At 45.3% G+C, this 23,167-nt stretch overlaps 1 protein-coding gene across 4 annotated transcripts in view; it reads right to left on the bottom strand.

The window, feature by feature from the left end:
- The window catches only part of LOC139787343 (uncharacterized), a 238,716-nt gene that overhangs the window by 70,319 nt on the left and 145,230 nt on the right, over positions 1-23,167 (bottom strand). The window contains exon 1 of one of the 4 annotated variants that reach the window (XM_071726456.1): positions 20,157-20,835. The exons of the other annotated variants lie outside the window; for them this stretch is intronic. The gene's annotated coding sequence lies outside the window, so the exon portion shown is untranslated. Of the gene's footprint in view, positions 1-20,156; positions 20,836-23,167 lie in introns of those variants that run through there. 4 annotated transcript variants of the gene reach the window in all.

Here is a 23,167-nt window from a genome sequence, read left to right as displayed (position 1 = left end):
ATCGAATCTCTGATGGGTACTATTGTGTGCGTAGCGCCGCACGTCACATTTCCTACGAAAAACCATTTTCCGCTCGATGAGACTCTCGTCCGGCCGCCGCCGACGCCGACGCCGACGCTGGCCGCCGCATGCGGACTCGCTGTATTATAAATTGAGATAGAGGATCCTATATATACACGAATAACCGATGGCCTACGAACTGTTGCGGGGGCGGATTCGGCGAGCCCGAAAGCGATTGTGCAAGTTTCCCCGCTTTCTTACCTTTCCTTTTCTTCCCATCTTTCTCTTTTTTTTCTCCTCCCCCGTACCTTCCATTTCGCTCCTCGATCTCTCGTGGCGCAGCCACCGATTCCATTCGTTTCGTCGGAAATTAAATACACAGGCACCCTTCGCGCGCAACACACCAGTTCGTGTATATATCGCCGGATAACCACACCCACCTACTTGTTGAGGAAAAGTTAGGATGGAAACAATTCCATGCGCCAGTTCTTCGACCTTGCACCAGCTTGAGATACGACGCCGACGCGACGTTGATATATGTATATGATCGCGAAAGTGGTCCAAGAAACAAATACGAGACGCAACACACAATTGGTATTAATTATCTTAATTATATAAATAATATGTGTTCTAATGTCTCGTAGACAAGATACTTGTAAAATTTTATTATTATTGGAAAAGATTAACGTGATAAAGTTAAACTTTATTAATTAATATTAGATGCATCTTGTTGTTATTTGAGTCAACAGTCACGCAGTCGAATCCTCTTTCGGCAGAAATCTTATTGGACGTCTTTTTCACGAGAAAAAAAAAGACATAAATACTCGAATCGATGAAAGATAGCGAGGAAACCTGACATGCCACGTGTAATATCAGGGTGTAATTCGACGATTGCCAACGTCCTGCGACGAGCCACGTCTCCCACTTTTCGTAATCGTCCGCACTTTTAATATCAGTCCCGGAAAATTTATTAAGGCCGGAGCCAATCAGATATTACGGCCGGTATGACTGGTTCCGTCGTGAAAAATGAGAGTGGCTAATTATTTCCCATCCGCACGACAACAGCGATACTCACGCACGTGCGTGTATACGACGTGTATACGGAGTTGTGCCATTAACGAGACAACACACCAGACGATTTTCCCGCCCGTTACACAACGATATCCATCGCCATTGCACGGTCGAGTAACTTTTTTCTCCCCCTCTTCTTTTTTTACCTGATTCCGCATCGGGAATGCCTAACCCCGGTCCTTCGCCGTCAAAAAAGATACCGGGAATTGCGAAGGCGGAGGGAAGGGCATTTTCAATATCTGCTGTATTTCCGCCACCGCCGCGTCGGTCCCTCTCCACCCTCCGGGTATCTACCAAGGGGTAACATTGTACGCAACCCCCCGTCACTGCATTTTAATATTTCAGGATTCAATGATACCGCGTCTACTCGCCCAGCTGTGCTCAACTTTAATCGATAGAACATCCTGTTGACGCCATTTTATTAGCCGTGAAAAAGAGTGCCGCGAGATAGATCCCGCGGGCAATTACAAAGCGTTCGCGCGCAAATTGCAGCATTAATAATTTTAACTGTTAATTTATTTTGAAGATACACGACACCGCGCGCCTGTCGTGTACCAGAAAATTGATCTTCTCGCCGAGTAATTACGACTAATTAACATACGCATGCATTTTTTCGCACCGCGCGTCGAAACGTTTTTCGACTGTCATCGCCTGGGTATACGCTTGAAATCGATTATCGAAACCGGAATATGACACTTCCACGTTAATGTAACGATTGTAACGAGATGACAGCCGTCTCCCCTCATCCCTCTCCTCTCCCTCCCTACGACACCGACTGTGTTAAATTATCCGCGTCAATTTGGAAAATTCTATGTAACTCGTTGCGATATGATTCCCGATGGAGGTATCAAAAGGGGTAAAAGCGGTATCGTCGCACACAATGGGGTCGATGAGGCGTGAGGTCCGCGCTATAAAATCAATTTAATGATTTCTCTTTGTTTACAGCTGTCGTACTTTATGTGCGGACATCAACGAGCCGTGTATTCAATTGATTTCGATACGCCACTTGATACAATGCGATAACAGATCGGGAAACGCCAAAACATCCCGAGCGTCGAGCGGAACATACTCTGAAATACGTAAAAATACACGCCCATTATCGACCATACGTATTACAATAAAATAGCGCGGATCAGACTTCTTTTGGTCATGGAAAATAATTTCGACTCTCTTTTTGATAAAACTCTTGTATAGGGAAGGCACTTCCAATGATCTTGTCCTTCACATATATTTTAGAGATCACCCTCCTGAGTAACCTTCAAAAGGTTTTAGCCATTCCGCGAAGCCCCCATTCCATCCAAAAATATACTTACAAATTTTTTATAACGAGGGGTATCGTTATACGCAATTGGAAACACATGTAAAACCGTACAAATAATAGATCTCGCTTTGAATGGAAAGTTGGAAATCCATGTGGAATCGTTTTATATTAAGAAATAACTTTCTCATAAGAGTCGCCAAAAAAATACTGTCACAGTAATATAGATTGAGTTTGGGTGAAGTTATTTAGGATGAGAGTGCAAAAAGAGGGGCGGATCCCCCCGCTTATACTATGTATGTATTATTTTCACATTAGTCACTTATGTTTTTCAGTACTGAAAACTGTTATATTTTTCAAATTTTTTTCGCCAACAACTTTTTCATAAACAAGCGACGGCTAAAAAGTTTTTGAAGGTTATCTCAGAAGGTCACCTCAGAATTAGCTTTATAATATATGACATGTGTGAAGGACAAGGTTATTGGATCCCTAAACAGGAGTTTTACCCTCTTTTTATATTCATTCGTCATACGTGAGGCTTGATACGATTGAGGCATACGTGACTCATCGTCACGAATGATTTCGCTGATTATTGAAAACGTACGGAGGGTGCTATTTGTTAGTGTTGCTGTTCATGTTTTATTTTGGCAGTGTAACGTACCTCTCTCTCGACACTTCTGAGTAACAAATCGTACTATCTGTAATCGATACCGCGATAGTAATCCTATCGTTTCTCTGAGTACAGTTGGGACTACGATTTATCGTTCCGGCCGGTTCCCTGCGATTCCTCATATCGTTCATAAAGCTTATCGATTCACTCGGAGTCTCTCTCGCCCCCTCTCTCTCTCTCTCTCTCTCTCTCTCTCTCTCTCTCTCTCTCTCTCTCTCTCTCTCTCTCTCTCTCTCTCTCTCTCTCTCTCTCTCTCTCTCTCTCTCTCTCTCTCTCTCTCTCTCTCTCGCTCCCTCCTTCGAAGCGTCAAGTCTGAGTTTCACTGACGGTATTCGTTATGAAGTTCGAGTAACGGTGGTGTATAGTCAAGCTCCGAGGGAGGCAAGGAATGGAAGAGGTTCGCCCATCCCCTCATCCACCCTTGAGTTTATATATATATATAATACGCCCCCATAACTGTATATTTCATGGAATCGCCGACTAACGCGGGAAGAGAATCCTCCCCGGCACGGATTCCAAATATCTCCTTGAATTGTGCGTCGAAACGCGAATTATACGCATCTCCACGAGCGAGAGAGATACTTTGGCGAGATTTCGCGAGTGTTGCCGCCGGGGGTTAGAATTTACGGCCGCAAAAGCGCGAAAGCGTTTATTACCATTTTGTGCTACGTAATATTAAACGATCATGTGCGGCACACATTATAAATCCTACGTATCATTACAAATCCAATAGCGCACATCAGCTAAGTTGATTAAATGCCGTTAGTCCACTGATTAACTAACTGTGAATTAGCGATTTCCCCCTTCCCTTCGCGGATCAGAAATTCCCGATACAGCTGAAGAGAGGAAATCGAATTAATCTAGAGCGTCGCTAATCAACGTTGTTACGACCAATTCAACGATCTCAAAAACTTTCCTCCGCTTATTTTTCGCGAGTGGCGCGACGAGAGTTCGCGCGGACTAATGCCCGCGAGTTTCATTAAGCCGAGCGTGTTAGCGTCGCGACGCACAAGAGCACGGTCGTCGTTGTAAATAACAATAAGGCTCCACATGGACGGCAAACATCGTAAAACCTTTCGCAAACAGCGGGGGGTGGACCGTGTGCCGCCTACCCGACGACGCCGACGGACACAGGAGAGAGTCTCTTTCTCCCTCTCTCTCTCTTTCTCGGGGATGCGGGTGAATGCTCGTTGGGAGAAACGGCGAGAGACCGAATGGAATATCGCTTCGTGGACGGAATATGGTCGGCACGAAGGACGCACGGGCGAGCAAAGCCGCGTCCGACCCGCGTCGTGAAATACGAATTGGGAAGCGTGCCTGGTCGCGCCTCGCTGGGATATTCCGATTTAGGGGAGGGTATCCCTTCGGCGCGCCGGGAGGGCGGTATGTCAAATAGGCCGAGAGCGCGAAGAGTGGGCCGGGGGGAGGGGGCGGGCGTATCCGAAAATATGTTGCAGCTGCACAGCACGTAGCTCGTAATCTTGGGCGACTCGCCGCGGGAGGCATTTGATCCTTTGGCCGAGCGAGTTATCGCGGCGGGATTACGCCGCGCGCCGGGATTTCGGATTTGAAACGGACCGACCGACGTATTCTCGACGAGCACGATTACGGGATACGGGAGAGAATCCGCGACGAAAGTGCCGGGACGATTGTAGGTAAAGATTTATTTATACGGGACAATTTGCGGAGCGATATCGCGTAAGAATGGGCTCGTGTGTAACGTGTAACGTGATCGCGGTACCGTTTGACAGTACAGCATCCAATCTCTCGTAGCGCGAATTTAATATTTCGACTGTAGACGGAGCGACGGACGGACGGACGGACGGAGCGTCGCCCGCGTCATAAATTATTAATACAATCATAATTCATCGTCCGGTGCGTTAACAGGCGCGAAACGAGGAAAAAGGAATTCATGGATCGTTCCGCCGGCTAATAAATCGCTGTTAGCGAGGAGGCGCGTTATAATTCTTGCGTAATTGAAATATGTTTCTCCGGGCGTCCCGCAATTCGTACTCATTGCGCAGCGCTGAAAGAAAAGAGAAAAATAAGCGCATCCGACGATGCATCTTAGTAGAATGCTTTTCTCCCACGATGAATATCATTATCTGTAATGCCCCGTGAATTTTTAAGAATAACGGGATTGAGTCGGGGGGCTTTATGAAGACAACGCGAATAAATAAAGGTGAGGCCGCGGTTGTGCAACCAGTTCTTAATTAATTTTTAACCTCGCTTACACAAATCACCCGTTAATAGAACAATATCTCCCGTCCGACCGTAAAAACCGCGTCTGTGCTTCGCATCGCCGAGTCGGAATTTATTCGGACTCGTTCGATAATTTCGCGGGCGTAGGTACCTGACTTATCGTTTTCCAGCCGCACGAATCACCGTAAACATTCAGGAGAAGGAGGCGGGGAAGGGGGGGGATGGTTGCTCCATCCGGTATACTATCGTCCGTGTGTACCCACGCTGTGTGTACATAAATTACGGATGGGATCGATATCCTTTACGATCTCCAGACGCAATAGCGCGATAAAGGGGCTTCAGACACCGGCGCGGCGCGGCTAAATTCACAATAAGTGCGCTAACTCGATGAAACGTGTAAATCGTAAAAGATACAGCGCCCGTTTGTGGGCCGGCGCGGCCTGCACGCGCACGTTTCAAGGGCCCGGTATTAACCGGTGTGCTGTCGATCTCTCCGCGTACAATTTATTACGTTTTACCCTTCGTGATACCTTTCCGATGTCGGGTTTACGGCCGTAGCGAGTCGATAGGAGCGCAATATCCGTTTTATAAAGTCGCGAGGAGGATAAGCGCACGCACAGGAAACGACCCTCCTCACGAGCGCTCCGGCTCGTTAAAGCGCGATAGTTTTCGCGGTTCTAATTCATCTTGCGCGCATAACGCGTTATTATTTGTCATAACTGCGCCACGAACAAACGGCCGAAAGAAGGAAATATGGGGGGGCTAGGGCCGAAAGTTGCGCGGCAACTTTCCCGAGGTATTAAGCTTATTACATTAGACTTGTTTCTCCCGCCGCATAAACCCGTACCGGAAAATTACCGCATCCGTCTTTTACCGCGGGGCTCGCGGCACGGCGCGGCGTATTGTAATATTTCGCGAGAGCCACGCGACCGCGACGGCGCGGCGCGGCGCGCACCGTTCGATCCGTAGTTTGGTCACCGAGACTGAGCGAACGACCCGACGACCGCAGAGGGTTAAAAAACGCGCTCGCAACTCGCCCAAGGCGGTTCGTTTGATCTCCCGGTGAATTTGCCGAGAAATTAATTGTGCCGTAGCGAGGCGAATTGACGGGCGCAATTCCCTCGCATACATACATGTGTTCCACGTTATCTCGCGCGACAGCGACGAAGCCGTATTCGCGTGCCGCAGTCACGCGCGGAATTATACGGCGACAGTAATACTTTGCCTTCTCCAGACGTAGAGACTAAACAGCGCGTTCCCTCCCTCCCTCCCTCCCTCCCTCCCACCCGTCTCCACCCTCTCCTCACGGAGTATACCTCGCCTATTGTTGAAGTTAAAGCTTGAGTGACAATATCTGGATGGCGGCATCGGGTGGCCCCGGGTAACTGGAGCATCCGCTTTGTGCGCTCAAGATCGTAAATTCAATTCTCGTTCCCGTTGTCCCACCGGCGCGGCGTAAAACCGCCCCCGCGACCGGCGCCTTCACGGCGACGTGCGCGTGACGATACTTCCTGCCGCAACTTCCGGGCGGCGGGCTTGCTACACGGCGGGCTTTCTCCAGTAGACGCAAAGTGAATATTATAAATGTCGCTTGCGTGCCATAACGCCTACGAGTCGGCGGTGAGTTAACGTTAGTGAGTAACGGTGAGTTAACGTAAGTTGCTTTAACTGAGTTAACGAAAGAGGTCCTGGACGCGAGAGAGAGAGAGAGAGAGAGAGAGAGAGAGAGAGAGAGAGAAGAGAGAGGGGGGGAAGGAAGGAGATAAGATGGAGAGGTATGGAAGGCAAACGTCGCGGAAACGCGCGACGTTTTCAGTTTCCCAAGAAAATTGAGGGAGAAGCAAGGATCCCAAGCTATTTACGCGGATACGGCGGTTGTGAAACTTCTGCCGATGCTCGCGGAAACATATTAGCCTTATGAATATCAGGTCAGTCCATAAATTGGTACGCGGGTAGATTTGTCATAAATTTCTAAAGCATAGGAGACAAGCGAGTCTGCGAATAAGACGGCAATAAATTCTTAATGATCCTTAAAATATGTGTCATCGCGCGATTAAAGGAAATTACATTCTACGTACTCTTTAATTCAGAGGTACTCAAAAATATACATAGAATTGCATGAATTAAGAGAAAAGAATATGGATGTATAAAAATCTCATTCCCTTTTGTCCAGATCTCAAAATGAGGATATGCGATCCTATTTTAAATGACTGAAAATGCGATGATAATGTGATACGATTCAAATATCACGATACCGAGATCGTATCAAGATTTTCGTGAACGTAAACGCGTTAATGCGCTTGGCGGGTCATTGGCTTCGATAATTTTAACAAACGCGGAGAATCGAATGATGCGTATTTGTCGCTTCGTAAATTCGCGAAAATTCAAATGTCCCGATCGGAAAATAAAAACAATATTCCGCGGGCGTATGCCGAATGGAATAATTTGACGCTCCGTTTCATCCAATTTGCCCGGCAAAAGAAACAATTGTTCTATGTAAAACGTCATTCCTATTTTCTTTTTTACATTGCAACTGTAATTAGCTGTTTTCATTTGTGGATCTTTCAAAGCGAACGCGTAAAATGGTTGTCTCGTATATTTTAAATTTTTTCAGAATCATCGCCCAACGTCATTACAAAAAAAAATTTTGCAATATACAGTGTCTTTTTTTATATTTCTTTGTACATAGAAGTAATTTTGATTGCATCGAGATCTGATAAGATCGAGAGACTTTACTCCGACATTATGCCGATGACAGAACTGTAAAATACATGCGGGATGTGTCAAGACGTAGCTGGTAACAATATCGAACTCTGTATAGCTACTAATAGATTAACGAGATCGTTAAACTTGTCTTAATCTCGCAAATATGGCGACCATGGTCTATAGCGCACTTTACTTTGGGACGACGACGGTTATATCCTGAGAAACCCGCACGCCGTAATTGTTAATCGCGCTTCAAGTTACGTTTATGGTAATCGTAAAACACGTCCGGAGAGCGAATTAAAGTGGAATCAAACAAAATCCGGCGTTACTCGGAGAGTCAACGTTTGAAGCAATTCCGAGTGCCGACTCTCTTCCGAGAGAAATTCTACGAAGATTCGACGTGGTCTCGCACTTTGATATACCGAGATTTGTTACGTATGTAACTCTTGTTAAAACGAAATAATGCTCATGTGAGTCGCAGCGAAATTGTGCTGCAGTTTGTGCATGCAGTCGCGTTTCTTTAGCGCTCCAACCGTTTTACATTATTATTTTACTACGCGATAAACGAACTGTAAGAGCGGCGCGTGTAAACGCGCTTGATACTAGCGAAATAAACAGCACAAAGAGAGATACATAAACGTGACTGTCGTAAAAGACATTCGCTCGCGCGAGTTGTTAAAATATCGTTTCAACAAAGCGCTAGAGATTATTCCGAGTGCGACGCACGTCCAAGTGTCACCGCATGATCGTGTATCAGAAGTCGTCACCAGAAATAATTATCCTCCATCGTACACGACCGACATAATCCGCCCTCGTCCGCGTGTAAAAGGCTTTTATGAGCGGCCGACGTGAAGTAAAATTGACGTACGTTCCAGATACGCGATACGCGCGGGCGAGAGCTAATCGCGCTATCTCGCATTATCTCATCCGCATCGCGTCGGGGTTATCAGTTATCAGCCCTTTTTCATCGTGTTAGACACCTGATCGCTTCGCGAGCATAAGAGCCACGTTATCGCGGTACGCATGTTCGCCACCACGCGCGGATTTAATAGGGATAAACCAGGGATTAACCGTGCGTTTACTCATTATCCGGTAAACTCGATCAAGGCGATTGGCCAGGCGGAGTTCGTTACCGGGATCGAACGATTTGCGTGACTCCGGACTCGACCTCAACGCTCGCGTGTGTTATTGCCGGCCGACAGGTCGATCGTCAATCCGACGATCGCCAATACGCGATATGGGGAAAGAGGACTCAGTAATTCGTCGTCGTCAACTAATCGCGTTCTGTTACGTGATTAATGGGGTCCGCTGCCGCTGGGTCCGCCTCGCAAGGAGTCGCTCAAAGCGGAAATGGAATAAACATGCGAGCTTCCGTCGGACTCAATATCGACGTCCGCGTACATGAAGCGCGTATATCGCGCACAGCCCAGATTTATCCCGCTCGATTCGCTTCGCATGATTAATAGAGTATCGGATTGTATTTTTCACTGTCCAAACGCGCGCGATTCGCAAGGAATAAAAAAAAAGGTATTTCTTGACGGGCCGCAATATTTTCGTCGGTATGGAAATTTGACGGTGCGGTATTTCTTTTGCGCGTTCATATTCGATGGTACGAGTATCTGCGACCGTGACATATAGCGTCCAAAAAGCGGACGATATTTTACGGCCGCGCTTCTAAGATACGTGTTAATTTTTCGCGAAAACGTTCATACGTACTCGTCAATTACTCCGGTTATTTTAACGCGATTCTCGTTTTCGATGGCTAATGGAAATTGCCGCTGTCAGATCCGGTGATAATAGGGCGGACGGACGTGGCGACGAAAGAAGGAGTAAAACGGTTGCCTTATCGGATAGATACAGGTCGTCTGGCCCTGAATACCTTCTTCCCCAAGACGCCCTCGTGAATGTCGAAATACCAGCCTCATTCCGTTCAATTCTGTAGAACGGTCGTATCTGTATACACGGTGGCGTGTGACAAACGATCTTCCACGTCCAGCAATATATCCCCGTCCCGACTTAAGCGTGGCGGTCGCGTTCACGTAGCCGAAAAGGGCAGAGGTGGTTGCGCCGTGGCGGTCATTAAATTTTTATTCCGGTTTTATGCGATTTGCGTGCCGGCGTAGGTCAGAAGGGGGCGGCCGGGGGAGGGGGTGAGGACTTAATGATGATGTATAGGGGCCGAGCGGCGGAGCGACGTGGAAACGGTCGCGGGAGAGTGCTGCTCGGTCTATGCTCTCTCCCCGGCAACGAAAGGAGAGTTTAAACACAAAAAGAGGGAGAAAGAGGGGAAAAAAGAGGCAGGCTAGTTGAAGAAATACCAGGTATGACTCTCCAGGTGGAGGCGCGATATTTCATTCGCTGTTCGCGCGCTATCTGATTGTGGAGAGAAATACACACGTTCCCTCCGGACTTCTCCCGAAATTCTGAAGAAAGATTTATACGAAAAAAGATCCCGGCAATCTGGGCATTAAAAATTGCTGGATAAATATATTTCATATATATATATATATATATATATATATATATATATATATTCTGATGACGCGGATGAGAAAAATATTTTCCTTTCAAATGTTGATTTTGCTGACTTGATCGCTGTACATTCCTCGAAAACATATTGCTCTGAGAATAACAGGAATAACTCGACCACATTTTATGGATGCGGGCAATATTCCTACATTTCCTCCACGTTTATCCCCTTTAAAAGGCCTTGCTGCTCTGTTAAAATTCGATGGATATTTCTCGCGACTTCAGGTCGTTCGATGAACTTGAACCGCCGTTCCGCGAGAGACAAGCAGCAGGGGGAAAAAATCTGATTTCCTTGGAAGTGTTCCGTTGCGAGTAACCGCATTATACCGGCGGATCTCACGGTGAATATATCCCATCCGGGTCAGATGTAAATGCAGCTATTTATGAAACATGACATCTCCATTCCGCGTGCGCGCGTTAGGACTTCCAGATGCCCAGCCGTTGACATTTCAGAAGGACGCCGGGCCTCATCCGCGATATTTCTCCTTCGCGGTCACGAACAAATGCGATATCTGCATTTGGTATCGCCGACCGCGCGTACGTAAAACACGCTTTATGAGGTGACCGCTCGCGGGAGGCAGCAATAAGACCCTATGTTGCAAAAATATCAACGGGGAATTTTTCTCTTCATTTGAAATCCCAGCAATGCATAACGCCCAATTAAAAAAATGTTGTTCATGTCACGTAATTATATCACGCACGCCACATTGCAAAATCAATTTCGCGCTGTAAAATTCGAGGGAAATTTTTTAGAGACGTCACGGAAAATGACGCTAGGTTACGATTAGCGAAGTTAATTGCGTTTGCAACGGTTATCAGAGACTAAAGGGATTATTACCGAAAATGTATCCGATTGATTTTGAATCGGGTTTTGGATCGATGCTCTAATGGATCTATATTGCGCGCACGCACGTAATCGTTGAATTATATAGGGATAAAATGACTCACGGGCGATTTATCTCTCTCCCGTACAACGGTAAAATAAAATATTTAATAATCACCGAAACGCGTGCGGATTTCGCTTTTCGATCCCACATGTCGGGCACCCCTTCTCGAAACTATACATTGTTCCCGAGCCATCCCGAGTGTACTTGTGATTAATGTTGCATGAGGGGAACTCCTAATGATTATTTGGCAGCGTTGAGTTATCAGAAGGGAGTATAACGCTCATGGTCGACGATAAATTATTATTATCTAGAAACGCAATGAAAATCCTTATCTCTCTTTATGTCACACAGAATTTGCTATTATCCTCGAGGCATAAGATAAGAATTCAATTCGACGTTATTGCGATGTTGCGCGCGTAATTAGTACGAATTACAAGACCGCGTTTAATAAATGCGATAGCGTGTTACGGGAAACCGCGCCGCGCAGCGCGCGCGTTATGTACGGCTATCTAATAATTAAGCAGCAACAACTCTATTTGACGGTTATCGAATAAAAAACGCAGGCTTCGAGAGAGAAGACGGCGGAAACTCACGCGAGCGCAGCCGCCCGCGCACGCTTGAGACTGCATCGACATGATACATACGCTTTTAATTTTAATAATGGCCACAAATTAATTGGATATCGCCGGCCGTAGTGGCGTGTCGATGACAGCTCGAATGGGTGGCGGAAGCTCATACGCAATTTCTGTGTACGCGTGTACGCGGCGGGCACGCAATTCTCTCTCCCTTCCCTCCCCCCCCCTCTCTCTCTCTCTTCATCTCTGTCTCTTTTTCCCCCGGGTGTCGGTTTCAGTTCTATCTCTCTCCACGTGTTCGTTGTCACAGGCACACTGCCCGTTATCCAAAATTCGTTACAATTGTTATAATAACCCGAAAAGTGTTTGCGTTATCTGCTCATGGCCAAGTATTCGAAAACAGAAAAGCTATTATATGTCTCTTTGTCAGGGATTAATTTAAAAAATGCTGGTTAATGTCTCTTCAGTGGTCGTTTCTGTAAAATTAATGGCTATGCGTTACGGTCTTTCTATCGTGCGTTCTAAATATGACTTCGGGCGTATTACAAATGTCAACAGTAATATTCCCATAACATTGTACATGATTTAATGCATTTAATGTTATCAATTTACCTACATTATTTAGTGAAATTTAATACACTGCCAGTGTACATATATATGTATACGGAATCGAGCCTGAAATACGTTGCGTTAGTTCATGGCATAATTATAATATGAAATTATTTTATATATAGTTAGCGCTGATATAATATTAACATAATATTAATTCGTCTAACGATCCTAGAAATTGATGCCGCTAGTGCACAAAGTTCAAAACTCAATAATGTCAATTATACTGTGGTAATCCTCGCTAAAGCTTCTACGCGATGAAAGCTGTAAAATAAATCGCATAACGGAGAACTAATAGTTACTTGTCACGGCATGGCACTGTAGCTTGAAATATTATTGGAAATTCTCATATATTCCCTTGCATTTTATACGCGCTATCAATACACATACCATATATATCAATGTTCTCTATACACACACGACGGAAAAGGAGCTTCCGCGCATTCATATTTTGCCGTACACCTCAGGAAATTACGCTCCTTTCTACCAATTCCACCTCGCGCCCATTGGACTCAAATGATGTTGCCAGAGAAAATAGCGCTGTCATTGTGGCTGTCACAGGGGCCAAAAGGGGAGACCCATAAATCATAAATAATCCGGTCAGCCTATCTTAGATGTCATAAATAATAACCGGCCATCGACGTCGCAAATCCGAATCGTTCCGTCGAGGGTGCTCGTACATTTATTAATTAAATGACCAACGCCCCTTTCAGAGATTACCGTAATAAATATATAATTAATCGGCGTATTTTTTTTTACGTGTCTTAAGTGGATTATATTGCTTATAAAATGATAAATTGTGCAATGACCGTGCAAGAAGAAAACAATTTTTTACCTGAGCGTTTCTTGCGTGTAACCACTCACGGGTTAACTTATAACTGGGACAGGTTAGTGAGCTTCGTAAACAAGAAACGCAAGAAACGTACGGTAAATCACGGCACCGGTCGAAGCTTGCCGTGCAAATGGCGCACGGTTTGCGCCATAATATGATGCACCGCGGTGCAAAAGACCACCGCTCCCCTTCCCCTACCCCTCTCGTTTCCCACTTTTCCATCCAGAACTTGCGAACAATAGATAGCGCCGGGGCGGCCTCGCGTCGGGGAATGGAAAATAGTCGACTCCGCCGCGCCGGCCGTTTTCGGATGCCACCCACGAAGAGGCGAAACAATACGTCAAAAGTTCCGCATTAATTGTCCTTAAGTTGCCAGCGATAAATTCATTATGCCCCCTCGGGTAATGGTGTTATCGTGTTTTCGCCCCGTGGCTTCGGTAATACCGGCTCTTTTCGGCCGTTTTGTCCTGCGAGTCTCTCTCGCCGTCCGCTGCCCTCGCTATCGTCCTTTCGTCCCTTTTAACCCCGTCTTCCTTCCTTCCTTCCTTCGCTGCAATTTTTCCTCCTCGCCCCCGCGTCGGCACGTATTTGCTATTGACGTCATTGCGACCGGCGCCGTCGGAGTATCTCCGGGCTCTTTGAATGCACGGTTCAAGAGGGAAATTAAATTCATTCTATTTATTCATTCGCGCGGTTGTCAGTTCAGTCTCCTTCTCTCTCCCTTTCTTCTCTGCCCTCGCACGCTCGCTCTCAGTTTTCGTTTTCATTGCCGCCCTTTACTCTCTTTCCATCTCTTTCTTTTCCTCTCCGTTCGAGCCAGCGGAATGAAAACTCGCGGAGGAAAACGTTGTCGGAGCGAGAAGAATGGAAGAGAAGAAACTGAAGAGACGATAGGCGTTGCACAACGAGTCTATTCCGTTCTTCGGAAAGAACTGCAGTTCGAGTCCCGTAGTCAGTCGACGCGACGGAGACCTTTCAAACAATTAGCGAAAATGATACGTCTTTACAGAACGGACTTTCGCAACTGCAGACGTTCCGCGAATGCCGCTTAGGACGCCGATTGTATGGCAGCTCCGATTATTCTCAATTAACTTCTCGAATCATTGTTTAAAGTACGCCTCTCCCTCGCGCGCGTTTGGCCGACTCTTTATAGATCGAGAAATTCGTGCAAGCAAATCTTTCTTTAAGATTAAAGGCATGTATTATTCTAACGCGAGAATCGAAAGTGTCGAGCACGCGTGCTCGCACGTGTTTCTATCACGGGACGCACGGCGGCCGACACTTGACGATAAAGTGCACACGGATCACGGATCAGAGAGGCAAGAGGGTCGATCGGCGAATACAGGCAAAGAGATGTGTCGCATATGGAGCGTAAAGGCATAAGGCGTGAAGCGGCGTCAAGTGGAACGAGATCGAAAACAGTCGGACACGAATCATGGTTCATCGCCAACGGTGTCGCCGGCCGGAAATGGCCGGAAATAAAGTACACCACGTACATACATACGCGATGGGGGTCGGTGGCGAGATGATGGTACAGCACATTGAAATACTGAATAGATAAGATATCTTTACATTCTCGAAAGCCCGCAGATAGCTATGGAAATTCTCTTTTTCAAGCGCAAGGAAAATTTAGCAAACGCAACTGTAACGCGACGGGGTCGGTCCTTTCATACGAACGGTATGAAAAAATAACATCCCTTATACGACATCGGTTAACGAGATGAGGAGCGAGGGGGAGAGGGTAAATACAAAAAGGGACGGAGAACGGAGCAAACTAACGGGCGAACCCAAGATTTCTGCCAAGATCGGGATGGCCCATGAATAATTTTCGCCCGAGGGAAAATAATTTAGGAGTCTGGAACTCGAGGCTTCGTGACTCCTCCTCGGGCATATCCGGTTTTGTCCTCGCGATTCCGGGATGACATGGCGTTCCAAGAACGGCGAGCCGGCGGGAAGTGGCGGGGGAAAAAGAAAAGGGCAGTGGACAGCCCCAATTACGAAGCAAGACTGACTTGATGCACGTTATTCCGGAGATTTCATCAAGAAAGGAATATCAGAGTGCTGACGCTTAATTACCTCTCCTTCGTAAAAATTAGGCTAACGATCGGACGAATAATGCGTCCGGTAAAAAGAGACTCTTGACGAGGAATATTTGATATAATGGAATTTACAATCATTTTTCAGACAATATTAATTTAAAAATCTGAAAAAATTTGAATCATTTGTCGCATCATTTTATCAGTTTTCGCGAAAATAAATATTCTTCTGCGTTGCATTTTCAATATTAAATATCTTATTGTGGTTTGCAATTAAAATTCTATCAGATTTAAAATCCGACTGGAATTAAATAAAATTGATATCTCGACGTTTCTCCCATAAAATAATTCTATTTTAAATTGTTTGAAATCTCTCCTTTCAAACCTGCATACTTTTACGAGCGCGATCTACTTACGGCAAAAATCTTTTCTGGAGGTTCGACTATTGATGTCACTTCTAACCAATGACTGCTGTTTTTCTCGTCTTTTTTCCCTGAGCTAAGCGAGTACACTTATGTGTAACATGCCGTGCCTGCCTCGATGTCCGCTTCAATGTTTACATGACACGAACGGGATTACAAATAGAACCGGCAGCTATTTCCCTTAAGCACGAATACTCGAACTCTTTAGACTCCGAAATACATCAAAGGCATGCTATTGATTGCCAGCTTGCAAACATTATAAGAAGTTGGATTGTTCACAATAGTCGCGATTCTACTATAAATTTACAAGAAAGGGGTAATATTTAAATCTAAATCTCCAAATATAGTATCGTAAATCGATGTGGATTGCTTTCTTACTCTCTAAATCTGAATCAGTGACTATTCACTGAGAGAGATTCAGCAGTAACTATTCACTGATTTAGATTTAGAGAGTACGGAGTGAACTTTTGTTTTTAGAACACGTTCTATTACCAGTCGAGATAAAACCATTTCGAGATAAAATATTTATGGATCTGTATCGCAACATTCAAACTGATCTCGAAAATGTGCGCCCTTTTGTCTGGCGTATTAAATAATACTCTTCGGATAAAAGCCATTTACACACGAACGGGAAGTTTAGTTAAACTGCGTTAAATTTTTTAATTAAATTCTATTACGCTGTCGGGGCTAAATTTCTATTATCAGCGATGCGCTCCGTTGTAACGTTGCCGCGAACTGTTAATCAATAATATTACACGCAGGCTCACTAAAGCATGCGAAACAACGAACGCTGTAATCCATAGCTCTTGCAAAAAAAATAACAATCCCGTAGAGCTAATGTTCTATCCACGATGCGTCCATTATCGTATGGTGTCTCGCATCCTCCTCCCCTCCCCTCCACCTCGCCTCATTCATATAAAAGAATCAATTTTTCCTGGCAAAAATTCCGTTTTTTTTTCCCGTTACAAACCGCTTTGCAAAGGATAAAAAAAAGCGTGGGACACGCTCATGCGATTTAACAATTTTAGCGCAGTTGTCATCTCGCTTCGGTTTTTCGCAAAATGCAAATTGCGAGAGCGCCCGGGAGAATTTTACAAGCGGATAAAAGCGGAGACTGTATTTTGCAAACGCGCGTATGGGAATATGAAATTTCAGGGGGTGCACGGTAAACGCGGGGCAATACAATTCCGTAATTCATGCATTAAAGATACAAAGAATTTACCGTTTGCGCGCGTTAAAAAAAAAGAGAGAAAGAGAAAGGGAGAGAGAACTGGAGAAAGAGAGAGAGAGAGAGAGAGAGAGAGAGAGAGAGAGAGAGAGATGGAGAGCAAAATAAAACGAGAAAGAGGGAAAACTCGCTCAAACGCGCGCATACGCAACTCCCCTCGCAATATGTACGTGATTTTAAAAAGTTTCCGGATTGAAGCGCCGCATCGTACTGATACCTTCGAGGATGCAAATCGTGCTCGAAAGCCCTCGTGATTTTTACGAGCGAATAAAAAGAAAAAGCCGACGGATAGGTAAACCGGGCTTGTGCCGACGGCGTGTGAGAGGCACACCAGAGGGAGGGGGTAGAGGATGGTGGCCGCGCCACCAACTCCCGGCACTAGGGGTATCACGAAACAAAGAGCGCACACATTGCGCTGCCTCGTTATTGTTTCATGCTGCAAAATATCGCATTCTATTTATGTGCGCTTGACGGGCGCATCCAAAATTCACGAGGCTTTGGATTATACCCGTGCAGCTATGCAACCGTGTCATGTCATCCATCTTACGTCGCGGCGGTAACACATACATATACATACCGCGCGATGTATACGCCGACAAAAGAGTTCGCGCGATGATATAATTCAAGGCGAAATTATGTCGCAGCAGTTGTGGCAAATATGTATCGCGTACAAGAATATCCTTTTAATGTGAACGCTGTAAATTTAAAGCAGTGGCGGGGAACACGTTGCCCGTTAAAATCACTCACGCCAAGACGTGAACGTGTGTCTCTGGACACACCAAGGTGCTCTTGGTGCAATTAATCCTCGCGCAGTAAATATTTCCTTTCTTTCTCGATACATCGTAAGATGTCGCGCAGGGAAGTTGCACAAAGGGAACTAAAAGCTGTCGACGGAAATTTCTCCTTTCGGATGGCACTTTCATGCATTGCTGAACTCAAACGCTAAGTTTGCCTCTGTTCTCCGTCGAGGTAGACGCCGATAGTGACGGAGCAAATGTACGGGTTAAACGAAGTAAGAACGAACAAAATACAACGTCGATTCGACAAATCGCGAAAATAGCATTGAGGCACGCTACGCGAATACAAAAGTTCCGGAAGGAAACCGGCTATTTATCAAGAGGAAGTGGCGCGGCCAATTTGAAAACAGCAGGAAAGTGTGCCGCGGAGTCGGTAAAACTTCTCAAGAAGTTTGTAGTAACGGCTGGATTCGCCCCATAATTCAAGTAGTGGCTTTCAATTTTTGCACTAACCCGCTTATGTTTTTAGCCACCATCATGTGTAAAGATATTTGCGAGAGAGAGAGAGAGAGAGAGAAAGAGAGAGAGAAACATCCAAGTTAATGGAAACCATATTTACCAGAAAACTCTCAATTCTCGCATTGACACAAAAAGGAGAATACAGTTTAGTCCACGATTTAATAATTAAAAAAATCTGGCAGAGAAAATAAAGAGTTCTATGTATATGTACTAATTAACAAAAATTTGATACTACGTTTACTTGTGAAGACCGAAAAAAGTGCATATTTTAACAAGTTGCATATTAAATGAGAACCGCAAGAAAATGAAATATGAATAAACCAAAGGGCATTAATGTAGACCGAATAAGCAGAGCAACGTCTGACTGCGAACTGGTTTTTACTACTCGCGGTCTCTTGGCGCAACGACGGGACGATGTTTCGTGTCTCCCCGAGAAATATGAGAAGTTGAAATCTGCTTTATCGTTTGTTCATGTTAACGAGACCTTTAATTATGTTTACAATGTACTGAGTATAAACCGTTCCTTAATTTAGAAGGTCAGACGTGAACGGCGAAGAGCGAACGGCGACGGTGATGCTGCTGTCATACTCTGTCGCACATAATGAAATTTATCTATCACTGTTTTGATACAACGAGAAGTTCTTCATGCACGCGAGCAGGGTTAATCTATTAATAATAATCGCCCGAAATATTGTAAGTCAATATTGGAATACACATTGATATTGTGACAATAGATATTCGCTACGAAAAATATTGTGAGAAATATTTGGGACTAGTTTAATCAGCCGCGAGACGTTCTCGCGCGACGTCTCACAACCAGCCGATTTTCCGCGAGACCAACCTTTACTTTCTCATCGCGGGATATTTTGCGAAATATTAAAAAATTTTGAGAGAAGAAATTTTGTAGCTGAACTTTAAAACGTTCTTGGAGCAAAAATGAAAAATTTGTCCCAATTAAAAACGATTGTACAAAAATATATTTACATGTATAAAGACAATAAAATTATAACAAAAACAGATTTCCGGCCTCGACTGTTAACAAACTATTTTAATTCTTATAGTCAGAAATTTTAGAAATTATCTGGGTGTGTGTGTGTGTGTGTGTGTGTGTGTGTGTGTGTGTGTGTGTGTGTGTGTGTGTGTGTGTGTGTGTGTGTGTGTGTGTGTGCGCGCGCGCGCGAATAAACGTTGTCTCACATAGCCGTGGCCCGTCGCTCCCGACACCATCCCAACTTTGTCGATTATACACCTGGCGTGCGATTTCGCGCGTGCACGTTATAGCAGCGATGCGGAGCATCGTCGGCGAAATGGAGCCGCGGCTTCCCGTGATACGGTGTACCTCATAGTCGGCCTACCGCCACTCGACGCGAACCGACCCATCGTTATAATGCCGTGTGACGTCACGCCAGGGTGCCTAATTTCACGCTGATACGCGGTGAAGGATGTCCCCCCGCGAAATCGAAACTTTCGCAATCCGCTCAGTGGCGCGATATTTTGCCGCCATTTTCTCACTGATACGCGTCGCCATGAGCGTTAATCACGACAGATTTACACGCAACGGGACGACGATCACCCATCGATTCCGACACTCCGGACACTCGTCCACGCGCAAAACTTCGTCTCGACAGGCGAAAAGACGTGAGAGACACGACGGAGCAGGCGCGACGCGATCTCGCGCCGTTATAACGCGACTACGGTATACATGAAAAATTTGGGAAAAGCGCGCGGGAAGCGGGGCGAGAACGTCCCTTTCAGGAAAGCCGGGCGAAATAATCAAAAGTAATAACCGACCGTCTATCAAAAAGTACGCTCCGAACCGTTTATCTATACGCGAAGCTCACTTTCGACAAATAAAAAGTAACGATCGCGACTCACCTGTATATCGCCGAACTAGAAGTTCACCTGCCGTCCGCCATTTTCAATGACCGAAGAGGTAGATTCTGTTGCCGTCGCCTCCGAAAGTCACAAGACGCGTTAATCACGATCGCACGGACCATCGGTGCACTCGAGACGATCGCCCGTCGCTCGATTCGACACTCCCGACGCTCGTTCGCACGCGAGATTCACATCCGACGGATAAAAAGACGCGAGAACTACGAGAAGTGAGCGGCCGCCGTCGCCGCCGTCCGGCCGCGCACTACGCACTATGCGGAAGAAGAGGGGAGGGGCGAGGGGGCGATGCGTTCGTTAAGCGTTCACGCCGCGACCGGCTTCACTGAATACAAGCGGTATTACGCGGAGACGGAGTAAACTCGCAAAATTTCTCGAAAAATGAACTACGTATGCAGCTAAGTCGAAATAACGCTTTAACGTATTCAAAACGGATTAACTCACTTTTGTATAATAATGAATTTCGCGTTGCAATCGCGCGCGCGCGCGAGAGAGAGAGACATGTCGGCGCGCTGAAATTAGCCACGAAATCACTCGACGTTTCGCACTCGTCGCCGCGCGCCGAAAAACAGTTTCCATTTATCTTATTAACTTCGTAGGAAGATAGGGAGAGATTGAACGCGGAGTTTAAGAAGCGTCGCTCGCGAGCCGTCGCTCTCAACTGTCGTTCAGGAATGCCAAAACGCACAAAACGGTGTCGCGGTGGCCTTACTCCATCTCCACCAATCGTGTCGCCGAGGAGCCTCGGCCGATCGCAGCTGCCCGTTTACGTTTTTTTGGCTCGCCGAGGTTGTTTACGTTTTTTGGGATTTCTTGGAAGACCCTCGACGCGGCGTACGCACCCCCACTCGAATCGCGGCCGCCACGCACTTCTCGCGCTTGTATATTTTATCGCAAAACACAACGTTTGTGAAATTTTATTCTGTGCTCTCTTTTATCTTTTGTTATTTGTTTAATTTTATTATTCTTCATATAAATATATTTCTTTTTAAAATCCTTTTTAATTAGAGCAAATTTTTATTTTTTTTCTATTAACTACGAAAAAATCCTTATATATTAAATTTAAAAAACATTTTGTTAGAAAATTACATGCGATACAATTGTAGCACGCGGTTTCGAAATTAATTAACAAATTAATTAACTATTATTTTCTATGCGATAAAATTTTCCGTTAGACCACAAAGGAATTACGTTTCCTGCTGAAAACATCGTGCCGCTAATTTGCAATCGGCGTTGGAATAGATTTTTGTCAACGAGATAAAGATCTATCCGGCATAAGGAAGGGACTCGTCCTTACTCGGGGATGCTAATTAGAGTCACAAAAGCACTCAGACGCGACGGAAAGCCCATTCTTCCCGATGGAGAGTAGATCGTTCACTGTCTATTAAGTACTTTTCGTGTGTCGTAATTCGATTAAGCACACTTAACGAACTTGTCTTCGCTCAAGCATCGCTGCTAGATTAGAGTTTAATTCGAGCAAGTTAAGGTGCCCTAAAAGAAGAGCGAAGATTAATCTCCTCGCTCTAGGAGCAAGGACGAAAACACGTCTCCCAAAACGCGAAAGAAATCATCATCAAGATTTTTGCATCGAGATCATAATGAAGTAACGTAGCAGCACGCGCTTTAATGAACCGGTAAAATAGATGGCCCGAGGCCATCTGATAATAGATAATGAAGCGTTCTAAGTACTTATGCTCCGATTGTATGCAAAATAGGTCGCTCAAGGCTACTGATTATTGTAGACAATGAAGCGTTTTACGTATTTATGCTCCGTAAGCGCTATGAAGAAGCGATCGAGCAGCAAGCAATTTCAGTCTCGCGAACCGAGGCAAAGCCTCGGATCGCCTTTTAAAGCGCCGAGTTTAAACGAACAAGCGCGATATTTTAACGACGCAAAAAGCTCCGCAGGTGGTGGTTGGCTATTAATTATTCATAAAGTTATCGTCGGCGACCGGTTAAACGCGATGCCAAAAAGGCCAAAGGTGAAAAGTTCTTCGTTAAGGGTAAGAAAATGCGCGTGTGGATACGCGCGAGGATAACCGCTCCGCCAAAGTAACGAGAGATATATTCTATCTCCGCGAGAAATATCATATTTACAGAGAGAATACCTCAGCAATCCGCGGAAAAGTAACTACATCCCGGTACAGATAGATAGATGGATAGAGAGAGAGAGGGGGGGGAGGAAGGGGAGGAAAACTCCTTTTTTGCAATTATACTGGATATCTGAGAACACGTATATAACGACGGCAAGATAAATGAGAAATGAGATATACTCTCTCAAAATTTTGAGACTATTTTGACTAAACGAAAGTGGAATTTGCTCCCATCTCTTACCGAGAGTTTCGAATATTTAACATTAAATATTTTGGTAACTGAACTCCCACCTAGAACTCTGCCGGTATAATGTTTACTTAAAATTAATTTTTAGCTATTCGTTCCTCTCTGAAATTCGATTCGCCGGAGCCCTTTAATTTCGTAGACCGAATAATTCCGTAATTAGATCTTGGGTCTCAATGTTGACAAAGGTAAAATCGTCTCAAAATTCAGAAAATACCACCGTACTACATATCACACGCCGTACAGATTTCCTACAGACATCCTGTATTCCGGTCACGTGTCATTTAAAAGAAGCTGAGAACATCGCGTGCGCAGCATCTGGCCTGTTTCTCCGGGTTCTCCGCTTTGCCAGATTTTTTGCAAGTCAAAACCGCGTCTAATTATTCAGGGGGTCAGTTTGCGTCGGCTACTTCACGTCGCTTATTTGATGTGAAATAATCCGCGCATCGTATCAGAACGCACATGACTAAAGTCGACCATTGTTCTCCCTAACATGACAAATTGCAGAAACAAATTTGAAAGAATATCAATAAAATAAGCAAATTATCAATTAATACGTAACTCTTTACAAATTTTTGAATAACATGTATGAAAACATTTGGTGTCCGAAAAATAAGTATTGGCATTTTTCGGTTAGCTCCGTCAATTCCTTAATGTAA

The sequence above is a fragment of the Temnothorax nylanderi genome, unplaced genomic scaffold (assembly GCF_030848795.1).
Source record: "Temnothorax nylanderi isolate EJ_2023f unplaced genomic scaffold, tnyl_v1.0 TNYL_tig0009_pilon, whole genome shotgun sequence".
Classification (NCBI taxonomy): domain Eukaryota; kingdom Metazoa; phylum Arthropoda; class Insecta; order Hymenoptera; family Formicidae; genus Temnothorax; species Temnothorax nylanderi.
This window is presented reverse-complemented; position numbering and strand designations above follow the sequence as displayed.